General features: G+C 41.7%; 1 protein-coding gene across 7 annotated transcripts in view; it reads left to right on the forward strand.

Moving 5' to 3' along the window:
* Nucleotides 1-21,948, forward strand: part of IL34 (interleukin 34) — a 64,250-nt gene that overhangs the window by 7,501 nt on the left and 34,801 nt on the right. For 3 of the 7 annotated variants that reach the window (XM_043985881.1, XM_043985877.1, XM_043985884.1), the window contains exon 2: nt 11,872-11,952. The exons of the other annotated variants lie outside the window; for them this stretch is intronic. The gene's annotated coding sequence lies outside the window, so the exon portion shown is untranslated. The remainder of the gene's footprint in view (nt 1-11,871; nt 11,953-21,948) is intronic. 7 annotated transcript variants of the gene reach the window in all.

Below are 21,948 nucleotides of genomic sequence, written 5' to 3' on the forward strand. Positions count from 1 at the left end.
GATCATGAGTAATCCTTGCTAATTGTATCTCTCCTGGGGCTCTTACAGGAGAGCAAATGAAATAATATATGCAAGGCGCTTTGTAGGTTTTCCAGCACTTTACAAATATTCGCTGTTATTGTTGTTTGCTTCAGAGGAGTCATAAGAGTACCTTGAAAAGAATGGACGGCATCATCATCATTAATTAGAACATTGTTGTTGTTGTTATTACTATGGCTACTATTATTTCTGTTTCTACAGTTGGTACTGCTGTTATGATTACTACAACTATCAGTGGGCAGTCAAGTACTGTTTAGAATATACTCAATAGCTACTGAATTTACTTATAAATAATACTGTTGCAAGATATAGATAATAGTGAAGGACTTGAACAAAAGTTAGTGAGCTTTAACAAGTGTTATAAAACACTCTATAAATGTTAAGTGCTTCCTGAATTAGAGAAAGGCCTACTATAGAGAGACTGGACCCTAAGTCAGTCCTACAAGGACTTAATTGCTTAGACTCCTTGGACTGTAGTAGCTCTTTCTTGGCCCTGGGAGATGATTTGCTGGGAAACTTCCTTTGGCTCAGCCTACAGCTGGGGTTGGGATAGACTTGCCCTGGCAGGACAAATTACCTTTCTTGGCATCTGGCTTTGTTTATTTTTGCTACCTGATGGAAAGAAAACAGAGTCCTTGTCTAGAGTTCTCCTGCTGTAGAGGAAATGCAGCTAAATCCAAATTAGGTGAATGCTGAATCCCCTGAAATGGTTGCATGTATTGAAATTTACACTATTCTAAAATTATGATTGTGTTGGCTTTAGCCCCATAGAAATATGCTGTGCTCATTCAAATAATGTGAGCACTTTAGGGGATTCATAATTTACATTATTTGGGATGTAAGGGCAGAAATCATTATCTATTCATCTACCTATCTGTTTTTAACATCAAGCATTTTTTTGCATTCCAAATTTTCTCCCTCACAGTCCTTCCGCACCCATTTAGAAGACAAGCAATATATCACATACATGTGAAATCATGCAAAACATTTCCATGTTATCCATGTTGCAAAACAAACAAACAAATAAAATAAACCAAAAGCAAACAATAAGAAGCAAGAAATATAAAGAAAGTGGAAAAAAATGTACTTCAATCTCTACTCAGAGTTCATCGGTTCTCTGGAGATGGACAACATTTTTTATCATGGGTCTTTTGGAATTGTTGAAGTTCACTGTCTTGATCAGAGAAGCTAAGTCTTTCACAGTTGATCATCCATGGTACAATATTGTTACTGTGTACAGTGCTGCCCTGGTTCTGCTCATTTCACTTTGCATCAGTTGATGTAAGTTCTTCCAGGTTTTTCTGAAAGCATCTCCATCATCATTTCTTAGAGCTTAATAGTATTCCATCACAATCACACACCACAGCTTGTTCAGTCATTCCCCAATTGATGGACATGATGGGCATCCCTTCAATGTCCAGTTCTTTGCCACCCAAAAAGAACTGCTATAAATATTTATATTATATATAGGTCCTTTTTCTTTTATCTTTTTGGGGTACAGACCTAGTAGTGATATTACTGAGTCAAAGGGTATGCACAGTTCTATAGCCCTTTAGGCATAGTTCCAAATTGTTCTCCAGAATGGTCGAACAACTCCACCAACAGTACATTACTGTCCCTATTTCCCCCCACATCTATAAAGGCAGAATTCTTGCAATTAATTGTCCTCTTTGGGGATTAACTCTCTACACATCCACTATGAAACAACCTCCTGTTGTGACTTGATGATCTGAGACTTCACACTGAGCCAAGTAAATTCCTGTGGGATAGGACCCAGCATTTCTGGACTAGTGACATGCCACTGTTGTTTGGATGATCTAGAGACAAATCTAAAAAAAAAAGTTCCAGGCCTCTGAAAAGTGCTTGATGGTACATATTTTATAGGACAGTGAATCACGACTAGTTTTGTTTATAGAATTTCTTCAGAATTTCTTCATGCTCTTTGAGAAAATGTAAGATACTCTGGAGAGTTGCAAAACCAAAGTTGGGAGTTTGGGGTCAGGGTTTTCTTCAGAAGGGGAAAACCAGGGTCATTAGGAGAGACCTGCTTTTATTGTGTGGTTTGGCATAACTGTGAAAAGAGGATGAAATTGTTTTTTAAAAAAAACCCAACTACAAAACCTTACACCATTAAAAAAACCTGCCAGCCCACATGCCAAGTAATGAAAATGTCCTTTGATTTAAATATTTCCCTATATAACCAGAGGTGGTCCATTATGTTGGACTTGTTCTTTATAAGATAAAGCAGAATACTGAAATGTCTTAGACTCTATTTGAAGGTATGTGATCAGTATTAGGCCAAGGAAAGAATATGCAAATTACTCAAGTTTTGAAACTCTTTAAAGAAGTTATCATAAGCTATTAGAAATATAGCATTTGTAGTAGATACCAATAACAAAAAGATGTAATTATCTAGCAACAATTTGAATTATTTACCTCTTAAAATTTACATTATATTAAATAGGAAAATAATATAATGTAACAATATTTTAAATAATAGTAAATATTTAAAATGATATAAAATACGTTAAATAATAAGAAAAATCTATTCGGTGTCTTCCACTGTATCCATGTAAGCCTCAGTTTTCTCATGAATGAAATCAGTATAATAATCCTTTCCCTTCTCAAGCAAAGTTGACTCCATTTTTTAGCTTGGCTAGAAGATAGCTTTGGGTTCTTAGAGGTTAGATTTGTGACACCATGAGTCACAATGGTGTGATTGGGAGACAACATGAACAACAACTCTATACAAACAAGATAACGTATACAGGAAAAATTGGAGATAATCAATAGAGGGAAAACAAAGGAGGATTGGGAAAGGTGGGATTTTAGCTAGGATATGAAGGAAGTCAGGGAAGGTGGGAGGGAGAGATGAGGAGGGAGAGCACTCCAGGCATGGAGGACAGCTGGGGGAAATGCCCAGAGCTGAGATGGAGTGTGTTGTGCCAGGAACAGCCAGGAGGCCAGTGTAATGGGATTTTGCCTATGATGGGGGAAGAAGATATTCAAGGTGTAAAAGACTGGAAAGATGTGGGGGTGGGGGTGGGGTGGGGAGGGGTTGTAAAGGACTTTTGAGGGCCAAGCAGAGGATTTTATATTTGATTCTGGAGGTAATAGGGAGCCAGTGGAGTTTATTGAGTGTGTGTGTGTGTATTGTATGTATGTGTCATATGTGTATGTGTGGTGTGTGTGTGTGTGCGTGCACGCATGCGTGCAACTGCTTCAGTATTTTAAGGATCTATTATTTGGTGTAGACAATTCCTCCATCTTTTCAGATTATAACCCATCTGCTTTTAACTTACTCCTAACTTATTGCCAGGGGGTAGCTAGGTGGCACATTGGACTCGGAGTCAGGAAGACTCATCTTTGTGAGTTCGAATCTGGCCTCAGACACTTAATAGCTGTGTGATCCTGGACAAGTCACTTACCCCTGTTTGCTTCATTTTCCTCATCTGTAAAAAGAACTGGAGAAGGAAAGGGCAAAATACTACAGTATCTCTTCCCAAAAAAACCATGAAGAGTTGGACACAACTGAAAATGACTGTAATAACAACAGCAATTGGTTTTTTTTCTATTTTGAGGTTTTGCATCATTGCTCTGATTTTTTTCTCTTATAACAGGATTAATGCAGAAATAGGATTAATGTTATTATGTGTATATATATATGTGTGTATAGATATCTATATGTATATGTGTATGTATATAGATATATAGATATAACCTATATCAGATTACCTGCTGTCTAGGGGAGGGGGGAGGGAGGGGAGGGAGGAAGAAAAATCTGAAATTGTAAAGCTTGTATAAACAAAAGTTGAGAACTATCTTTACATGTAACGGAAAAAATAAAATACCTTATATGTAAAAAAAAAAAATAACAGCAATTTATTGGCCAAGTCCCCTCCACAATGAGGGATTAGGACTTGCCACCATTGATGGCTCCCATCTTTCCCAGGGTCACCTTTTCCTGGCCCCAAGGATGCTTCTATTGTATGTTGCTGCTCTCCATGGTTCATTTTCATTTTCTTTTTTTTTTTTTTTCTTCCAGAGTGGGAAACTCCTGGTCTCTCTCACTTTGGGTTTGGTCCCTGAGCTTCCTTCTCTCTCACCAGTAATTCACTGGTCTGCTTTGAGGTCCTCTAAAGTGACAGCAGTAGTAGGCATAAAACCCTTTCACAAGCGGGTTCTAGTCTGCCTTTCTAGATTTGTTTGACATTCCCCTTTATGAATGGTGTATTCCAGCAAGACTCCAGCAAGCATCTTCCTTAGGTGCCAAATTCTTGGAGGAAGCCTATCCATTAGACTGGGAGCTTTCTGAGGACAGGGATGGGCCTTTCTTTGTATCCTCATTGCTTAGCACAGAGTTATTGTTGTTCAGATGTTGCAGGGATACTGCACTGGTTTGCCATTTCCTTCTCCAGCTCATTTTACAGATGAGGAAACTGAGGCAGACAGGGTGAAGGGACTTGCCCAGGGTCATATAACTTGTTAGTGTCTGAGGCTGGATTTTAAGATGTCTTCCTGACTCTAGGCTCTGAGCACTCTATGAGGTATGGTGCCACCTAGCTGCCCTGTAAGAATTTAGTGCCTACATGATTGGCTGACTGACTGATTTTCCTAACTGCTAATTCCATCTCTCACCTCAAACTATCTTACATCTGCTTATTTGTTTACTTGTTGTATCTTACAACAAAATGTTATCTTCTTGAGGGCTGTGACTGGTTTTTTTTTTTATTTTTTTTTTGTCTTCAAAAACCCAGTGCCTTAGATCAGCACCTCATATCAAGGGGTTTTAATAAGTGCTTGTCAAATTGTTAATTACCTGAATTTCTAGGGAAAAATAAATGGAATAGTTTTTTTTTTAAGTGAGGCAATTGGGGTTAAGTGACTTGCCCAGGGCCACACAGCTAGTAAGTGTTAAGTGTCTGAGGCCGGATTTGAACTCAGGTACTCCTGACTCCAGGGCCGGTGCTCTGTCCACTGCGCCACCTAGCTGCCCCTGGAATAATTTTTAAGCAGAGTAAAACCTGATGTGGGAACAAAGCCCAATTTCCAGGGGGGGGGGGAACCCAAACATTTCCCAGAGCAGAGGTTAACCATTTTTTTGGATCCTGCACTTCTGAGGGAAGTCCGGTGAACAAGTCCCAGGGGCCTTGTTATATAGTTATTCGTTCATTCATTCAGTGATTGCTCACCAAGCCTCTACCGTGTGCTGTGGATACAAAGATTAAAAAAGAACAACCAAACCCTGTTCCTGCCCTCAAGACACTTGCGTTCTCTGAGGAATGAGCAACACATCCGCAGACAAGTCAATACAACCCACATACAAGTAAAAGCTAAGTCATTTGGGGGAAGGAAAGGCACCAGTATGGGGGTGAGGGGACATGGGAGGGGCGAGGACATGGATTAGAGGAGCAAGCACATAGGTCAGGATTGGTTGGTTGGTTGTTGTCCTTCATGCTCAAAGAGGACCAAAAGAACATCACTGTGTTGGAGTCAAGGCACGGTGTGTCCCACTCTGGCTGATCAGATCATTACAAGCTTGGGAGGCCCTACCACAAGTTGGGCACAAATCGTCTGTATGAGCTTTTGGAGTAGAGATGTCTCTCAATTTGTGCATATCATGTTTCTTTTGAGTTACTGCCATTCTGCTTCACTCAGCGCCTTCTTTGATGAGGGCAGGCCATGTTGGGTGGTCCTGTGCCAATGTCTCCCATGTTTCCCAGTCAATTCTAAATTTCTTCAGAGAGCCCTTGAGAGTGTCCTTGTATCACTTCTTCTGACCTCCATGTGAGTGCCTTCTTTGCATGAGTTCTCCATATAATAGTCTTTTAGGTAAATGTACATTTGGCATTCAGATGACCATTGGAGTTGTGTTCTCTGCAGTAGTGTTTGAATACTTAGCAACTTAGCTTGAGAAAGGACCTCAGTGTATGGTACCTCATCTTACCAGGTTATCTTTGGAATCTTCCTAAGACAATTCAAATGGAAGTGACTCAGTTTTCTGGCATGGTGCTGGTAGACCATCCAGGTTTCACATGCATACATTAATGAGGTCAGTACAGTGGCTCTGTAGACCTTCAGTTTGGTAGTCAGCCTAATACCTCTTCTCTCCTACACTTTCCTTCAGAGCCTCCCAAACACTGAGCTAGCTCTGGCAAAAATGTCAGGTCAAATTAACATAAGTAGTAGAGAATTGATCCATACTCTGTTGCATCTCAGCCTTAGAGGCTGCATTGAGTGCACAATTATTTGGGAACAAAAAGTTGCATACCAGCTCTTCCTCCACTTTAGTCTTTTTTTGGGGTGGGGGGAGCAATGAGGGTTAAGTGACTTGCCCGGGGTCATGCAGTTAGTAAGTATCAAGTGTCTGGGGTCAAATTTGAACTCAGGTCCTCCTGAATCCAAGGCCGGTACTTTATCCACTGTGCCACCTAGCTGCCCTGCTTGTAGTCTTTTCAAGTTAAATAATTTATCATCAGTGTGGTAGCTGACCTTGATGCTGTTTTCACCCTCATTGAAGGTATCTGACAACATCGTTTAAAATGTCATTTTACAAAGTATGGGAACAAGTGCATAGCTCTGCTTCATTCCACTGGTGACTGGAAAGGTGCAAGTACATCAGTTATTATTTAGAATCTGGGCAAGCATGTTGTCATGAAATTGACATGTAATACTGATGAACTTCTCTGAGCCCCCATAATTTTCCATAAGCTCTCATGAATGACACTATCAAATGCCTTGGTCAGATTGATGAACTTTGTGTATAGAACTCTGTTCTGCCCCTGGTATTTCTTCTGGAGTTGTCAGGAAGCAAACACCATATTGAGCATTCCTTGGCCCTTTCTAAAGCCACAAGAGCTCTTGGGTAGATGACCATCTTCCAGGTGCAGGATCAGCCTATTAAGGAGGACTCTGGCAAGAATTTTGCCAGCAATGACTAAGAGAGAGACCCAGACCCACCTTGTGATTGTCACAGGACAATCTATTTCCTTTACCTTTATAGAGATGGACAATGGAGAGATAACTCCCTCTTGCCATATAACCCAGAAAATTTCAGTTAGTTTTGAGCAGTGGAGCCCCTGCCCCCTAAATCTCAGCTGGTATAGAATCAGCACCAAGTACTTTGCCACAGAAAAGGAGCCTAATGGGATTCCAGAATCTCTTCTTCAGTGGAAGTTTGGCTAGAGAGGGATTGACTTCAACCTTAGGAATATGGTCAGTGGCTTCAAGATTGATGATGGTCTATTGAGAACACCATGGAAGTGTTCAGCCCATCTTTTCAGGATCATGTCCTTATCACTAATCAGCACTGAGCAGTTGAGATGTACCATATGTCTTTGTCCCATAAATAGCCTTTAGGGTATCATAAAAGCTCATTGGATTGTCACTATCAGCATAAAACTGAGTTTCATCTGCTTTCTTACTAAGCCAAGAATCCTCTATTTCTCTAAGCTTTGCTTTGTACTTTACTTTTGATGGTGTTAAATGCTGCCTTCTTAGAGATGGACAAACTATCTTGCTGGTAAACTCTGCGGAGTTTTTGTTTTTCATTTAGCAGCTTCTGAATTTCCCCCATCATTGGTTTTTTTTTTTGGTTGTTTTTCTTTTCTTTTTGCAGGGCAATGGGGTTTAAGTGACTTGCCCAGGGTCACACAGGTAGTGTCTGAGGCTGGGTTTGAACTCAGGTCCTCCTGAATCCAAGGCTAGTGCCTTATCCACTGTGCCATCTAGCTGCCCCTCATCATTTTCATCTAACCAGTCTTGTTGTTTGCAACTGTTCTGACTCAGATGAACAAATGAATGCTATACACTAAATCTCACTAAACTGCCCACTCCTTTTCCTCTCCTCCTTTGCCAACTGTGTATTGGTTAAGTTTTCCCCTCCAAGTTAGCAGTGAACTGTTCACACTCAGAGAAGCACTCTAATCTCCTGACCTTAAGTCTTCTGGTGGTCATCTTGCCTTGGGGTTGCTGTTTTTGTTGAATACAAATATTTAGCTTGGAGAAGATAAGTCTATGATCAGTCCAGCACTCTGTACCACACATCCCCTACGTCATTCTCACATCCTGTCTTGTCTTTTCTCCTTACAGTGACATAGTCTATTAAATGCCAGTGTTTGCTGTGAGTATACATCCACAACATTTTATTGTATTTAGGTAAACAGAAGACAGTGTTGGTGGTGAGAAAGCTATGAGAAGCACAAATCTTCAGCAGTAAGTGATTGTCAGTGTTTCCAACTTCATTTCTCCCAAGGACTCCCTGCCATGTTTGATAGTCTGAGAAGTCACCCAGAATTACAAGCTTTCCCTCTTGTGGCACATTGATGATTAGGGTATCCAAGTCTTCATAAAATTTGGGTCAGGATAGGCCTGTGTAAGAGGAGACATCTGAGCTCATCCTTGAAGGAAACTAAGGATTCTAAGTTGTGGAGGTGAGGAGAGAATCTGTAATACTACCTTCAAGGTCTGTGGCACGAGGTTATTATTAGAATATGAAATATAATTACATTATAATATAAAAATCTGTCATAATACTGTCATGTATGATAATATAGTATGCATGATACTATATTATCATATAATATGATAATAAAAACTTTAATAGCTTAAAACCACACTAAGACTTTAAGGACACCTTATATAATAATAATAATAATAATTTATATTATATGTCACATAGCAATACAGTGCTGTTATTATTATAACAAGTTTCTCTGTGTGTTGGGGCACACACCTCAGTATTTGTGGCCTGTCACTTGTAGCTTGTCAGCATGCTTGAGTGTTGTTTCCACCCCAAAGAGGAAGCTCCCAGGGCCACTGAGTGATAAGCATCTATCACAAATGGTGGTTGACCCCATCATAAATTGGAGGCATCTGCTAGAGGGCAGTTGGAGGCTCCATGCTTTTTAATCCTTGGAGCCTGGGACTCATAGAGCAAGTTTGAGCACCAAGATGGAAGGAGGTACATAGGGTCTTCTCTAATCAAAAACCACCAAGTAACTGAAAGCAGATCTTATTGGAGGCATCAGTCAGCTCTTATGTGAATTTGTTAGCATCCGGCTCCCTGGAAAGTCATAGGATTTAGAGCTGATAGAGACCTTAGAAGTCACTTAGTCAAACCCCCTGATTTTATGGAGAAGCAAACTGAGGCCCAGAATAGTACACTGCAGGTATTTAATGAATATTTATTACTTTTTTTGTGGGGTAATAAGGGTTAAGTGACTTGCCCAGGGTCACACAGCTAGTAAGTGCCAAGTGTCTGAGGCTGGATTTGAACTTGGGACCTCCTGAATCCAGGGCTGGTGCTTTATCCACTGCGTCACCTAGCTGCCCCTATTACTTTTTTAAAAAATAGGATTGCCTGGTTCTTTCTTTCTTTCTTTCTTTCTTTGCGGGCAGTGGGGGTTAAGTAACTTGCCCAGGGTCACACAGCTAGTAAGTGTCAAGTGTCTGAGGCCAGATTTCAACTCAGGTACTCCTGAATCCAGGGCTGGTGCTTTATCTACTGCGCCACCTAGCTGCCCCCTTGCCCCTATTACTTTTAATTAAATTGAACCAGAAACCTAAGAAATAACAGTTATGCTGGGCCAGTTTCCTTCTTCTTCAGGGGAAAGAGAATTTAGTTTAATGTAACAAACATTTGTCATTCTGTTGTTTTTCAGTCACGTCTGACTCTCCGTGACCCCATTTGGGGTTTTCTTGGCAAAGATACTGGAGTGGTTTGCTATTTCTTTCTCCAGCTCACTTGACTGATGAGGAAACTGAGGCAAACAGGTTGAAGTGATTTGCCCAGGGTCACACAGCTAATAAGTGTCTGAGATTGGATTTGAACTTGGGTCTTCCTGACTCCAGGCCCAGCTCTCTATCCACTGTGCCCCATAGGCCATACTATTTGTTGTTGTTGTTGTTTTTGGTGAGGCAATTGGAGTTAAGTGACTCGCCCAGGGTCACACAGCTGGTAAGTGTTAAGTGTCTGAGGCCTGATTTGAACTCAGGTCCTCCTGAATCCAGTGCCACTGCTCTATCCACTGCACCACCTAGCTGCCCCCAAGGCCATACTCTTATCATTTTTACTGTTTGCCAACCATCCATAAAAATGATTCAAGATTCTTTGAAAAGATAGAATAGAAACAACCCTCTGATCATAAATATCAAGTTAGGCATAAAACAAGGAGATGTATGCTTCAGAACGGTTAGGAATGAAGGAACTATAGCAAGGAAACCAAGCTGGAAAAAGATTTCCTAGAGATGGTGACGTTCTGGAAAACATCCTATTTACAAATGATGCCATAAGCTCTTTGAGGTCAGGGACTATCTTTTGTCTCTCTCTGTATCCCCCCAGGGCTTAGCACAGTGCATGATACATAGTGAGCACTTCATAAATGTTGATTGATTGATAGCAAGCTCTGCAACATTGTAGAGTCTCTTGGTAGAGTTACATAGTCATTCAAAAGAATTTGGCTTAACCTCTCCCACAGGGGAAAAAAAAAACCAAGTAGGTGAAGAATATCTGTTATTGAGATTATGACATACAATTAAAGGGACAATTTAGAGAGCTAGTCCATTAAAGACTTAGAAACAAAGACATACAGAGTTTTTGTGTATCTGGGACATTTATGCCATTAAGCAAATATAAAATAACCTGAACAGGGAAATTATATCAGGAGATCAGGGAAGGCTTCATGGAGGAATTGATACCTCAGCCAAGACTTGAAGGAAGATCTAAAGATTCTGAGAAGTGGCAATGAAGAGGGAATGTGTTTAAAGGATGGGGAACAGCTCATATGAGTGCACAAAGGTGGGAGATGGAAGAATGAGTTCAGGGAATAGCTGTTAGAACAGTTTGGATGGAATATAGAAGGTGTCTTACATGTTAATAGCAGCTTATTATGGCCCTGGGCAAGTCACTTAACCCTATTGGCCTCAGGTTTCCTCATCTGTAAAATAGGCTGGAGAAAGAAATGGCAAAGCACTCCAGAAATCTTTGCTAAGAAAACCCCAAATGGGGTCATGGAGAGTCCGACATGAGCGAACACAAGAAGTGTTGGGATCCATAGCCTGCTAGAATTGCTGATTCACTGACAACAGGGATACTGAACATGCATCTTCTCTAGTCAGTCAAGAATTAACCGACTGATGAAGATCTATTTTTGAATACCTAGTCTGTGCCAGCCTCTAGAAAACAAGAGACAAAAGACTCGATTATCTCTCCGAAAAGGATGGTGACTCACATGTCTCTACTTGTGTCTAGAAGAGGTCTGGGATCCTACCCCTCACTGGTGGAATTTAGGTTGGTGTGGGAAAGCCCCAAAGGAATCTGTGCTGACAGAATAAATTACTTCTTGCCTTAATCTTTTAGGGTTGCCTCCCAGGGAGTCAAGAAGACCTGGGTTTGAATCTTGCTTTCAATTCTTACTAGTTTTGTGCCCCTTGCCAGGATACCTACCCTCTGGGAGCCCCAGTTTGCTCATCCGTAAAATGGAGATAATTGGACCCATAATACCTATCTCAGAGGGTTGTGGTGAGGTCTAAATGAGACAATGTAAATGAAGCATTTTGCAAACTTTAAAGTGCATTCCATAGACATATATGCTGATGATCTAGTGCCTCACATTTGTAAAGCATCTTTTATCTAGACACATTTGACTTTTGCTTTTATGTCTTTCTCCTTTCTCTGTCTCTGTCTCTCTACTCTCTGTCCTCTCTCTCTCTTTCTCCCTCTCTCTCCACTTGTCCCTCTCTCCTTTTCTCCCTCTCTCCCTCTCTCTCCCCTTCTCCCTCCTGTTTCCTCCTCCCTTCCTCCCTCCCTTCTTTTTTTCCCTTTTTTTCTAGCCACATCCCAGTAAGGGAGGGCGACTTCATCTTACCAAAGAGGAAACTGAGATAAAGGAGGATGTGAAGTACTGTGGCATGGTAAGAGCACCATATAGGGAGGCAGAAGCCTTGGGTTCTAGTTCTGGCTCTGACTCTGAGGTCTGAGGTTAGGTTATGTGACTAGTCTGAGCTCATAGAGCAAGGCAGAGTCAGTTTCCCCCTCTGTAAAATGACAGTATTGCATTAGAACATCCACTAAAATCTCTTCCAGCCAAACTAATTCCATCCCACTGAATATACTTTATGCCCCCTGCCTCAATGTTTTTGTTTGTTCTCTTCGGTTTGTCTGTAAAGACTCCCTCCTCTTTCCTCCTGTTTAGTTATTTTAAAATTCAGTTAAGATTGGGGCAGCTAGGTGGAACAGTGGATAAAGCACCAGTCCTGTATTCAGGAGGACCTGAGTTCAAATCTGGCCTCAAACACTTGACACTTAGTAGCTGTGTGACCCTGGGCAAGTCACTTAACCCTCATTGCCCCACCAAAAACAAAAAACTCATTTAAAATCTTAAGTTGGGGTTGGACTAGATGTTCTAGAAAGCCTTTTCCCTGGTTTTCCCCAGTTGGTAATGACCTTTATCCTCTGATGTCACAAACGTCACAAACTTATCATGTGATACTGTCTATTCTAGTTTTTCCTCATTTTGCAGATGAGGAAACTGAGGCAGAGAGAAGTTAAGTGACTTGCTCATACTACTACTAAGTGTTTGAGGTAGGATTTGAACTCAGATCTTCCTGACTCCAGGTCCAGCACTCTGCCACCTAACTGTCAAATTATGCCATATGAATGGAATGGAACATTGTGTTGAAATGATGGAGACTCTTTTAGAGAAACCACAGGACTTGAAAGAATTGATGCAGGGTGGGGGCAGCTAGGTGGCACAGTGGATAAAGCACCAGCCCTGGATTCAGGAGGAACTGAGTTCAAATCTGGCCTCAGACATTTGACACTTACTAGCTGTGTGATCCTGGGCAAGTCACTTAACCCTCATTGCCACGCCAAAAAAACAATTGATGCAGGGTAAGTAAGCAGAACCAGGAGAACAATTTCTGCAGTAACAAACAACATTGTAAAGATAAACAACTCAGACAGACTTAAGAACTCTAATTAATTCAGTGCCCAAATACATTTCCAGAGGATCCATAATGAAGCATGCTTCCCACCTCCTGGCAGAGCAGTAATAGACTCAGAGCTCAGTTTAAGACATATTTTGGGGGAGGGCATGACTAATGGAAATACAATTGGCAAAACTGATTACTGAACATTTTTCAGTAAGGAGCAACATTAGATTGTTGTAAGTTCCTTGAGGACAGGGACTGTCTTTTGCCTCTTTTTGTAACCCCAGAACTTAGCACAGTGCCTGGCACATAGTAGACACTTAATAAATGTTTATTGACTGATTGAAACTGCCAGAGCAAATACCCTGATAGTACAAGGAAGCCCTCCTTACAGGTGCAAGAGTAAAAACCAGGCAGACAGCCAGAAACAGAATTGGTTCAGTGACACTGATATTTACTGTAGGAGAGTACAATCCTGGATTTTCCTCTACAGGTCATTAGAATCCTTGAAGCAGGTCATGTTCTGATCCAGGAACTAGAGGACCAGAGAGCAGTTTTTTCAGAGTCGTGAATTCCTGCCAGGGGATTGGAAAGTATGGAGGAAGAAATTGGGAGGGGGGGGAAGGGAAAAGATTATCTTGAAATTCCTTAGGTGTCTAGCTAGCATGGTTATCCTTTAAACTTTTTTAAAAAAATTTAGTTAGTTAGTTTTTAGTTTTCAACATTTGTTTAGATAAGATTTCCAATTTCAAATTTTTCTCCCTCTCTCCCATCCTTTAAACTTATTCAGGTTGGAATGAGCAAGAAACAAATACTCTCCAACAGGTCTGTCTGGAATTAATTAACTCCCAGCCCTGGGAAAAGAGATGCTTTGGGTGCTACAAACCCTGCCTCCTGTTGCCTTGATTCCTGGAAATGACTCCATTAGGCCTCGAAGTGTGCCAACTTGTTTGTCTGGTTAAACCTTAGATAGCCTTCTGAAGCCTAAACCTTTACTAGCTCAGAAGAAGAGGCAGGAGCTCAGCTGGCTTGTCGGAGAGCAGTCCCTTTCAGCTGCTTGCAAAGTACTCAGCTCCCTGATGGGCCTCTGGGGGCCACGTGGTGTGGGAGGTATGGAGACAAGCTGATTGGAGTCACCTCTGAGAGCCCCGGCTAACATCAGAAGTGAGATTTTTTTTTTTTTAAATTTTTTGCTGCAGCTGTTATGTCACAGGCTGGGAGGCTTTCTCCCAGCAGCTGGCTGCCTGCGCTGGCCCTTCTGGGACACTCCAATCCCAGCTTTCTCCAGAGGAGAGGAATAGGGATGGGAATAGGGTGGGGCTGGTTTTGATGGACTATTCCAGGCTATCTGATAGGAGTGGTTCTATGGTACTTGAGAGACTGAACTGACTGAATATGTTTGTGATAATTTAGCATTTCTCAATTCAACAAGAATTTATCAAGTGCTTACTATGTGGCAGGCACAGTGCTAAGAGCTGGGGATATACATACAAACAAACAAGAGAAGACATCCCCTGCCTTCAAGCACCTGCCATGCTTTTTTTTTTTAAAGTAATAAACATTTCTATTTATAGTTTTGAGTTCCAATTTTTATTCCTCTTTCCTTCCCTCCCCTCCCCCTCCTTCAGGCAGTAAGCAATCAGATATGGGCTCTACATGTACGATTATGTAAAACACTACCATATCAGTCATTTTGTACTCAAAAACTTGAATAAAAGAAAAAAAATGAAAGAAAGTGAAAATAGCCTGCTTCTGTCTGTGTTCCATCATTATCAGTTCTTTCTTTTGGAGGTGGATAGTCCTTTGGGATTGTCTTGGATCATTGTATTGTTGAGAATAGTTAAGTCCTTCACAGTTCTTCATCAAACAATATTGCTGTCTCTGTGCACCATGTTCTCTTGGTTCTCCTCACTTCACTATGTACATCAGTTCATACAAGTCTTTCTAGGCCTTTCTGAAATCATCCTGCTTGTCATTTCTTTTTTTTTTTTTTTTTTTTTTGCGGAGCAATGGGGGTTAAGTGACTTGCCCAGGGCCACACAGCTAGTAAGTGTTAAGTGTCTGAGGCCGGATTTGAACTCAGGTACTCCTGAATCCAGGGCCGGTGCTTTATCTACTGCGCCACCTAGCTGCCCCACTTGTCATTTCTTAATATACCACAGCTTGATTAGCCATTCCTCAATGGTTGGGCATTCCTTTGATTTCCAATCCTTAGCCACCACAAAGAGAGCAGCTTCCATCCTAATGGAATCTCTGTCCCATTTTATTGTTGGAGTGTTCTGCCATAAATACATCCCTGTATGTATGAACTATGTGGAAGGCTAACTCACTGCCTTCTATGAATTCACAAATGTCTGTTACAAAAAAACTGTCTTCTCCATCTTCCTTTGGTCTTTAAACATCCTTGCCTCTCTCTCCCTCTCCCCTTCTCCCATCTCCTCTATTCCATTTTGACAGTAGCTTTAGCATATCAAGTAGGAAAGGGTGGTGGTGGGAGAAGAATGTTGAAGGTGGCCAGTATTAGGAGCTGCTATTTCTGATCACAAACTGTACTCTGATTTTCTCTATCTTATCACGACTTATCCATTCCTCCAGTGAGCCTTGACCTGGCCACAAAGTCTAAGGCAGATTATGGAACCTGGCCCAGGATTGCCTGTGTTAGATATTTCATTTAAAAGAAAGAAGGAAAAAAGAAAGGAAGATGCCTTGTTTAGCGGTGCTTCATGGCTCCTATCTGCTTGGTTAAAGGTGGGTCCCTCGTCCTCTCTAGACTGTAAATTTATCCATTGCAGGCTCCTCCTCAAGGGCAGAGATAATGTTTTTACTTTTCTTTGTAAACACAGTGCCTTGAATATAGTAGGCAGTTAATAAATGCTTGTCGATTGATTGGATTGTTCTGGGCCTTGCCCATTGAACTCCAAGTCAGTATAACTAAGGGGTGAGAGTGTTCATCCTAGCTGGGGGTTGCAAGTCCAGTATATGCCTATAGCTATATATGTACTCTGTCCAGTTCAGCATAGTCTAAAAAAAAAAATCAATCAAACAAACAAACCAGAATCCCCTGGTAAAACATACCCAAGGTGGATAATGGGAAAAATATTGAAGAAAAAACTAAGGCAATAGCAGGAAATGGCCCACAGATCAAGTGTTAGGACTTTTCCACCAGGACACAGCGGTGTCAGGATGTACTATGGGCTCAGCATCAGTCACCTTCAAGGGAGATTTAGAGATGAAAGTTGTCTGGGTGAGAAGGGAAGAGAGGGGTTTTTGTGTGACCTGGACAAAACAAAGCAGGCTGATGCTGCTGTATAGGGGATGGGGGAGGGGCAGTGTTGTTTTGTCCCTTCCACAGCTGTTGAATCCCCTTTCAAAGCTCCTCACACAGGGACAAAAGCCAAAGGAGACAATGGAAAAGGAATTTCTAGGTCGATTGGCCCGAAGTGGCCTCTCTTCTAGTGAGTTAGGAGAATTCAGGGTAGGCTTCCATACAAATTCCTGCACTTATATGTAGGTCCCATTGTAGGTATTTAATAATTTTGTGTTGGAATAAACTGTCTTGTGTTCAAATAAGTTAAAACCCCAATAGTAATCATGCTTTAGCACTTCTATAGCATTATATGGTTACAAATCACTTTACATCCATTAAAGCATTTATCTACTCCTCTCAGAAGCCCCTTGAGATTACTCAAGGTTGTAACGATTGGAATGACGCCACCTGCTGGAGACTTACTGTAGAAGAGTTCCGCCCATGAAACGAAGGTCTTTGAGGGCAAGACCAGGAGTCTTTTCTTTGGCGTCAGGAAGTGACTCGGGCTAGTGGGAGGAGGAAGGAAGAGACTGGCGCTCGGTCTTGCTCTCTTTCCTGAGGACGCTGGTGGAGAGCGGGGCTAGAAATGTGCTCTCCCTTTAATAGATAGATGAATGTAGGCCTTTCTCTCTCTCTTTACCAAATTCTTATTCTCCTTAATAAATGCTTAAAAGTCTAACTCTTGCTAAAGCTTATAATTTATTGGCGACCACTCATTAGATATTTTAGACAGTTTAGCTAGAATTTTAGCCCTTAACAAGGTCTCACAGGATTTGAACTCGGGTCCTGTGACTTTGCTGTGACTATTAGACTAGCAGTGGTTATTTCCTCGTGCTCATCCTCTTTGGCCTATATTCTACCATTACCACTTCTACCAGCGAAGGGTGGCTAGGGGGTACCATAGTGCTTAGAGTGCTGGGTCTGGAGTCAGGAAGACTCATTTTCCCGAGTTCAACTCTGGCCTTAGACACTTAGTAGCTGTGTGACCCTGGACAAGTCACTTAACCCTGTTGACCTCAGTTTCTTCATCTGTAAAATGAGCCAGAGAAGGAAATGGAAAACTACTGCAGTATCCCTGCCAAGAAAACCCCAAATGGGGTCAGGAAGAGTCGGACATGACCGAACAGCACAACTATCATCACTGAGTGAATAGACATGGAGAGGACATTAAACTGTGAGGGAAGAGAATTTTCCTGTATTTCAGCTCCTTGCTAAAAGATTGGCTTGGGGAGGGGGGTTGCTGAAGTATTTCTTCTGGATCATCTGTAGATTGCTTGTTGACGTTGTTGATCACAAACTGGCTCAGTCTAGGAAACAAGAGGTCCTCAGAGCAGTGCCATCCTCCTGGGAAGCGTTGTGCCAGGCACCACAATTTAGAAGAATTCTGTTTGGAAGGAGAGGCCTTTGGGATATTTAAAAGCCAAGCTTGCTTGCTTGCTTGCCTTACAGATGTAGCCACTGTAACAGCCAATTGGCATGACCGGAGAATAATGTTCTGGTTAATTGGATTTCTTAATTTAATCCCCTCTCTGTGATTCTGCCCCCTCTGGACTCCCATGCCCTTTGTCCCAGCCTCCTTTTACCACATTCTGTCTGGCATTACAATTATCTGTGTACTTGTCTTATCCTCCCAGCGGGAGGTACAGGCTCTGTAGGCAGAGTATTCCTCTTTGTATCCCTCCTAATGCCTAACACAATGCCTGGCACAGAAGTAGAGTGTCCCTGAATGGGCAGTTTATTCCCTCTCCCAATTATATCCCCTTGACCGCTCCAGCTGCCAAACTAATATTCCTCAAACCCAGATCTGATCATTTCACAAACACACCCTTTCCTCCAAGTAAAACAATATTCACTGGCTCCCTATTGCTTTATAGAAACCTTATCTTCCTTTGAAGCCCTGCTCAGATGCCATGAGCCCTTTCTTATTCCCTCCTCTCCACCCTTACTCCTGATTATGAACACTCTCTCTTTCTTGAAGTTAACTTTCTTTTTTATTTTATATTTGCTTGCTTGTGAACATTTTGTTTCCCTTTAGCAGAACATAACCTCCTTTGGGCAGGGGGCAGAGTCGGGGTGGAGAAAGGATGCCCCAGTGTGTAGCATAATACATTGCACAAAGTTTTTTTGAGTTGAAATGAACTGAATGAGGATAGTCAGGGGCCTATTAAACAAAGCATTGGCAAAGCTGTTTTGGAGAGACACAGTGGTACTGTAGGAGAGGCGTTAGAATAGGGCCTAAGAGACCTGAATTCCTGGCCCGGCTTGACTAGTGCTATCTTATGACCTGGGGAAGTTGCTTAACCTTTCAACTTAAATTTTCTTGTCCATCAGATGAGGATAGTCATACCTGCCCGGTACAGGTGTGTTCAGATGAAAGATGGGTGTTGAGAGAGTTTTGTCAACTGTATCTGACTAGTAGAGTAGCAGTTAAGTCTAAACTATAAATAAATAGAAGGAGCACTGATGTTGATTTGGGGTCAAAAGACATGTTCTGCCCAGAGGTGTGGCTAGGAATGCATCATTTCCCCTTCTCTAAACTTCTGTTTTCTCACCCCCCAAATGATGCTGGTGATCCCTGTACTACCTGCCTCGGTTGTGAGAAGAATGGGCTGATCAAATGGGAGCTTGTTAAAACACTGTACAGAAGTGAGATCCAGTGAGTTCCTTTCATCATACAACCCCTACATAATTTATCATTTTCCTTTTCTGTCATATTAGTCAATTTGATAGGTGTGAGGTGGTACCTCAGAGCTGTTTTAATTTTTATTTCCCTAATCAGTAGTGATTTGGAGAATTTTTTTTTCACGTAGCTCTAGATATCTTTGATTTTTTTTTTTTTTTGGTCTGGAAACTGCCCATTCACATCCTTTGACCATTTGTCAATTGGGGAATGATCCATAGTCTTATACATTTGACTCTGTTCTCTAAATATTTGAGAAATGATGTCTTTATCAGAAAAACTTTAAAAATTTCCCCTCAGATTCTTGCTTTCTTTCTAATGTTCTCTGCATTGGTTTTGTTTGTGCAAACCTTTTTAATTTGATGCAATCAAAATTACCCATTTTACATCCTGGAATGCTCTCTGTCTCTTGTTTAGAGAATGTATTTTGGTCTATGGCATATTTCCTCTTGGAATCAGGGTCCCCATGCTAACTCTGTCTCCTGGGAGAGAATACTGGGGACTAGCCCAGAAACATAAAAGGCTTCTTGACTTGGCTATGTGGGTACACACTGATGTCCTTTATTGACTGATTCATTCACACAGTCACTACCTTAGTTCAGGCTTTCATCACCTGGAATTGCCACAGTAGCCTCCTAATTGTTTTCCCTGCGTTTTAGCTCTTTTCAATCCATTCTCTATTTGTTGTTGTTTCAGTCTGACTCTTTGTGATCCTATTTGGTGTTTTCTTGGCAAAAATACTGGAGTAGTTTGTCATTTCCTTCTCTGGCTTATTTTACAGATGAGGTCAGCAGGGTTAAGTGACTTGTCCAGGGTCACACTGCTAGGACATGCCTGAGGCCAGATTTGAACTGACTCCAGGCATCATGCTCTATCTCCCTAGCTGCCGTTTCTCTTTTTGCTATACAACTATCAGTGCAGATTGATAAGCACAGATCTGAAGGTGTCTCTCCCGTTTGGGGGCTCCCCAAGGATAAAATACAAATCCCTTTGACATGAAGAGTCCTTCACAGTCTAGCTCCAACCTCTGTTTCTCTGGGCTAGATACAGTAATAGATAATCTACTCATATCCACTCTAAGTTTTAGCCAAAAGAGCCCCCTCCCCACTCTGCTAACCAGTCAAATGGGCCTCATTGGTGTTCCTCATCTACAATATTCTGTCTTCAGTTCCTGTGGCTTCCCACAGGCTGTGCCCTCTGTGCTTGGATGGCTTTCTCTTCCATCTCTGAACCCCTGACTCCTTCAGGGTCCAGTTCAAGCATCACTTCTTGTTGTTTTTTGTTTTGTTTTGTTTTAGTGAGGCAATTGGGGTTAAGTGACTTGCCCAGGGTCACACAGCTAGTAAGTTTTAAGTGTCTGAGGCCGGATTTGAACTCAGGTACTCCTGACTTCCTCAAATCTTGAGAGCTTGGAGACATGCAGCTAGACTGGTTTACAACTTAACTGACTGCCATACTCATTCATAGGCCTACAGGTGTAACTGATTCTTTCACTCAATCACAATATGTTTCTTGTATGACATCATCTGCTGTACTGCAAACACTAGAGTCCTGTAATACTTTCACATTAATTTAACAGCTTACTCACAGGTTGTGATAGTTTGCAGGAAAATTCCTTAGTCCCTGTTTTACTCTGGTTGATTCAATTGAGGTATCTGAATCTTCTGTGATTAAGTTATTTGAGATAGGGGCAGGATCCGATATTCATGTTAGGAATAGTATGCTATAGTGGTCAAGGAATTATTAGACACTCTAGTTTTGGAGGAGACAGAGCTCCAGAAGATGTTCAGCTAATTGAACTTCCCCATTACTGCTATGATCATGGCCAGGTGGCAGCATGGGATCAGATAAGGACATTTCAGAGTTCATGAACATGCACGTGGTGAATTTGTGGGTGAAGGCAAGGTCAAGGATGTGACCATCTTTGTGTGTTGCTGAGGAGGAGTGGAAGGGTAGGTCATTGGGACTGAGGACCTTGAGCAAATGGAAAGTTAGGGTTCTTGAATATTGATGGGAGGGTTGAAGTTATCTAGTATGAGGACAGGAGTGGAAGAGGAGACTGTGAGCCAGGTACTGAAGGAATTGAAGAAAGAAGGGGAATATTGGGGGTCAGCGGACAACAGCTATCAAAATTTTGATTGGGTGCTATATATGGAGTGAGTGAACCTCATAAGAGCAGAGGCTACTGAGTGGTGGTGGTTGAGGGTAAGCTTCAAAGTGGCAGTGGGGAGCAAGGAGTAATCTAACTCCCCCACCTTGAACATAGTCAGGGAGTGGGTGTGAGGGACTGGGAATGAATGAAAGTGCAGCTAATGATAGCCCAAGAGGTCATGTCATTAGGAGGGAGCCAGAGAGAAAGGAAAAGGTGAAAGCTGAATGAAAATGTGTTACCAATGGAACATCATTCCAGAGAGCACATAGAAGTAGTAGGTGGCCTTAGCGTGGGATATTAGGCAGGGAGAGGGTTGGGCTGGAGGCCATGGTGCTGTTCCCAGGGCTGGCTTGACAATCTAGAACCAGTTCAATTTCAGTTCCAGCATTTATACCTTGGAAATCAGCAAATGCTACAAATCAGAGCTTGGTTTATTGCTTTATTGATTGTCTAATATCTAAGAAAGTGATGGAGAAAATGTTAATAATGCAAATTAAACTTAAAAGTGCCCTAGGTGCTCCCCCCACCCAACCTGTTGTTAAAAATTCATACACACACCCCTGGTTGAGTGGGATGGGAGTAAGGGTGTGGTAAATGGTGGGTGGAAAGTGGGCTTTAAATATACACTGGCAGGTTTTTCTTTTCCTCTTCACTTTCAGTTTAAAGATTTTTAAAAATTAGTTTTCAGGAAACAAAGCAAAAACATTCTTCAGGAAATCTTCAATGTTTAGTATTTTAATATCACCTCCATTTCTGAATGTATCTCTTCTCCTTCCCTTTCCTCTACTAAGTAAACTATCCCTTCTAGGAAAAAAAAAAAAGGCAGGGATGGGGAGGAGT

The sequence above is a fragment of the Dromiciops gliroides genome, chromosome 2 (genome assembly GCF_019393635.1).
Source record: "Dromiciops gliroides isolate mDroGli1 chromosome 2, mDroGli1.pri, whole genome shotgun sequence".
NCBI classification, from domain to species: Eukaryota; Metazoa; Chordata; class Mammalia; order Microbiotheria; family Microbiotheriidae; genus Dromiciops; species Dromiciops gliroides.